Genomic DNA, 4,540 nt, shown 5'->3' on the forward strand with positions numbered 1-4,540 from the left:
TTTCCTTTTAACCCTTTGAGGCCATTCCCATCTGCTCCCAACTGGCTGCAGCTGTTTTAATGGTTTTGGGAAGGATCTAACTGGCCATTTCCTGCATGTAAAGCATATACTCTGTGCTATGCATTTTTTTTTTTCCTTTCTAAGGTCAACAGTGGCACCTAGGAAACAGACATCCCCCTGTAAAGATCAACATTTAACAAGCTGAGAAGTCTCCCTTTCCTAAAAAGGCTTATTGCCACCAGCCCTGCCCATTTTCAAAACCTGAACTGGCTACTTGCAGGGTTGCCACCCTCCAGGGGGGCACCTGGAGATCTCCTGACTTCAGAGACCAGTTCCCCTGGTGAACATGGATGCTTTGGAGAGAAGACTCTATGGCATTGCACCTTACTGAGGCCCCTCCCCCTCCCCAGGCTCCACCCACAAAATCTCCAGGTATTTCCCAACCCAGAGCTGGCAACACTCACTATCTGGGACCCTCTCGACCTGCCCATTCAATGGAGGCGGAAGAAACGACAAAACCAGGAAGGCAGAAAGGATTCCAGAGGGGAGATGGAAGTCCCGCTGGACCCACAGGAACTCCAGATCGTGAAATACCCTCCTCTCCCCTCCCCAGCCAAATGAGGGTCCCACTGCATCTCCTACATCTGGGGGCTCTACACGCCTCCTCCTGCTCCAAAGGAATCCCATTGACCAAGTAAAAGGGTTAAGATTCTCTTTGAGGAAAGCAGACGCTGAGGAAAGCGTTTACCCCCAAGGACTCCATGCGGGATTCTCTCTCCACGTGTGTGTTCCTGGGGAGGGTCCTTCATGGGGCCAGCTCTGTCTTCTCCCCGCCCCCGCCCCGGTCAAAGCAGACTTTGCAGATACCATAGCTAGGGTTGCCCAGAGGAAGAAAGAACTGGAACTGGACAAGGGTTTCAAAATGCGTGGATCAGAAGGGAAATCTCTTCCTGGCGTGGATCCCTTTCTGCTCTTTGTAAGGATCCATCCACAGGTCAAGGGTCTAGATCCAGAACTAGCAATCCTCCTCGGGAGCAGGGAAGGACCAGGCTGACCTTCTTCTCGGCCCTGGTCTGCAAAGAGACGGAGAGAGAGACACACACACACCCTCCGCCTGGCCTACCCGGAGTTTCCCCCTCCCGCCCCGCCGCTCTTTACCCTTCCAAGCATCCCGTCCGATTCCAGCCTCAAATCCACCAGCTCGCCTGCATGCAAACGCTAAACGGAAGCGGAGAAAGAAGGACGCGGCTATTTCTCTCCTTCCTGTGCATCCCGTCTAGGAAGCGGAGCTCGTTCACTGTAACCCTTTACAGCCCTTTTTTGTTGTTCAGTCGCACAGTCAAGTCTGACTCTTCCCGACCCCATGGACCAGATCACGCCAGGCCCTCCTGTTTTCGGCCGTCCTCTGAAGTTGGCTCAATTTCATGTTGGTTGCATCTATGACACTGTCTAACCATCTCATCCTTTGCCGTCCCTGTCTTCTTTGACCTTCAATCTCTCCCAGCATCAGGGTCTTCTCCAGTGAGTGCTCCCTTCTCATTTGGTGGCCAAAGTATTTGAGCTTCAGTTTCATTATCTGGCCTTCCAGGGAACAGTCAGGGTTGATTTCTTTTAGGATTGACTGATTTGATCTCCTTGCAGTCCAAGGGACTCTCAAGAGTCTTCTCCAGCACCATAATTCAAAAGCATCTATTCTTCGGTGCTCGGCCTTCCTCATAGTCCAACTCTCGCAGCCATACATGACCACTGGGAATACCATTGCTTTGACCATACGGACTTTTGTTGGCAGGGTGATGTCTCTGCTTTTTATTATGCTGTCTAGGTTTGCCATCGCTTTCCTCCCAAGGAGCAGGCGTCTTTTAATTTCATGGCTGCAGTCACAGTCTGCAGTGATCTTGGATCCCAGGAACAGGAAGTCTGTCACTGCTTCCACGACTTCCCCTTCAATTTGTCAAGGAGTGATGGGGCCAGATGCCATGATCTTAGTTTTTTTGATGTTGAGTTTCAAGCCAACTTTTGCGCTCTCTTTCACCCTGAGCAAGAGGCTCTTAAGGTCCTCTTCACTTTCTGCCATTAGAGTGGTATCGTCTGCATATCTTTTAGGCGCCAGCAAAACACACTTGTTCCATAAGAGAAAGGGAAACATTAAAGGTTTGTTGGATTCCAGCACCAGCAGCTTCTGGCTGAGAGAGCCCTCTTCCTTATCCCAGAAGGGGAAGAAGCGTTGGCTGTGTTTGGCTAGCAAGGCTGGAGATTTGCTTTGCTCATGCTCAGAGGCACTGTCAGCCAGTGGGAGGGGGGAATGGAAGGGGCTCACCTCTTCTAGGTGAACATGGGAAAGGTGCGAATCATCTTCCCTGTGTTATTAATACCCACTATTAAAAACAAGGACACTGTCATTTTTGTCTGTCCCTATTGCCTCAGGGTCCCCCCCCCCCTAATGTGTTTTGCTCTCTCAAGTAGTCCTAGAGGGAGCAAAACACATCTAGAAAAAGGGGGGGTGCAAAACAATAGGTAAAAATTAGTGACAAAAATGAGTGCGGAAGAGGCTACATAATTGAAATGCCGCTTGGAATGGCTGGTCATTGTAAATCCATTGAATAGCAAAGTGCTGCCTCCATGTGGGTAGCTATATCTGCCAGCCTCCAAGTAGGGCCTGGAGATCTCCCGGAATCACAGCATAAAGACCTAAGAAGAGCCCTGCTGGATCAGACAAATGGTCCATCTAGTCCAGCATCCCCATCTCACACAGTGGCCAAACCAGCTCCTCTGGAGGGCCAACGATAGAGGCCGAGGCCTTCCCCTGAGGTTGCCTCCTGGCTGTGGGATTCAGAGACTTAGTGCCTCTGAATGTGCAGGTTCCTCTCAGCCACCATGGCCAGCAACCACAGATAGACGTTTCTTCCACAAATCTAATCCCTTTTCAAAGCTGTTTATTCCTGGGGCCATCACTACATCCTCTGGCAGCAAGTTCCACATTTTAATTACTCTCTAAAGCAGTATTTCCTTTTGCCTGTTCTGAACCTACTGCCCATCAGTAGTCGGATCTCCAGACTATTCCCCTGGAGAAAATGTTTTCTTTGAGGGGTAGGTTCTGTGGTATTATACCCCATGGAGGCCCTCCCCAGTGGCTATCCCAAAATTTCAAGGAGGCACATCACATTAATTTCCCGCTTCTAGCCTGTGGAGGGGGCAATTCTCCCCCGCCGGCTAGCATGGGGGGGGGAACACCAGAAACCGGGGGCTCCCCTGCGTGCTGTGGGGGGGGGACCTAGCAACCCTACTGCTGTGGAGGGTAGACACTATGGCATTGTACCCCGCACTACCCCTAAATCTCCAGGAATTTCCTATGCCAGAGTGGCAACTGTACTCCATCCTCAGAGCTCTTAGGGAAAACACTCAACCTCTGGCACAGACCTCAGCATTTTCCAGATTTTGAGGCATGAATGAAACCCATGACTATCCTTCTGAACACCCCCAGCCCTCCCCCTTGCTTTCTGAAGACAGTATCTGTGTGGGGAGTGGTCACAAATGGCTGAGTGGCAGCCCCCCCCCTCTTGTGATTCAAGCAAGGCCTCGGCGAAAAGAGCACCCCGCTGTCACTACTGGCAGCCATTTTGATCCTCACACCCTCTCAGGCCCCCCTGACAGGAAAGAACCATTCATAGATTTTGGATGCTAGCTGGTCATCATAAGAACATAAGAGAAGCCAATATTGGATCAGGCCAATGGCCCATCCAGTCCAACACTCTGTCACACACTGGCCAAAAAATACCAGGTGCCATCAGGAGGTCCACCAGTGGTGCTAGGACACTAGAAGCCCTCTCACTGCCCCCCCCAAGCACCAAGAATACAGAACACCACTTGCCCCAGACCAAGAGTTCCTATCTATACCTTGTGGCTTATGGCAGTTAACAGAGGGGACAGAGATATCTAGTATAACCAACCAGCCTATCCAATCATAGGTTTTAAAAAACAGCAATATTTTTGTTGGCTGGCTTCCAAAAGTTACAAGGAGGTAACGTCTTAGTTTTCTATAGACAGGTCCCACACAAAAAGGGGCAACTAGAGATGTGATCTCATCCTCCTCCAAGGAGCTCCAGGAAACATATAGGGTTCTCTGCTCCTCCATTTACTTTGCAACAGCCTTGTGAGGTAGGATAGGGTAAAAGAAAGCAACTCGTTCAAGGCTGCCCAGTGAAGTTTCAGTATGCAAGACAGATTTAAAACAGAGCCTCCACTGCCCCCACGTGGAGTCTTTATGTTTCAGAGACCTATCTCATGAATTCAGGCCAAGCAGGTCTGGTTGAGTGATCGGTTATTTCTGCTGTCTGAGACAAAACTGGGGAAAAAATCACCATATACTTCCACTGGGTTGATCCTTTACATATTTAACAAAGATTTTTGAAGTCAATATATATGAAACTAAAAACAAAACTATTTGCGTTGACAGATTAAAAAAAAACCCAGCATCACTTAACAACGTGAAACCAACCCTCTGCTGAATGTTGTGTCCTCTCAGGTCCTCAAACTGACCAAG

Source organism: Gekko japonicus, unplaced genomic scaffold (genome assembly GCF_001447785.1).
Source record: "Gekko japonicus isolate JY-2015 unplaced genomic scaffold, Gekko_japonicus_V1.1 scaffold3967, whole genome shotgun sequence".
NCBI lineage: Eukaryota > Metazoa > Chordata > Lepidosauria > Squamata > Gekkonidae > Gekko > Gekko japonicus.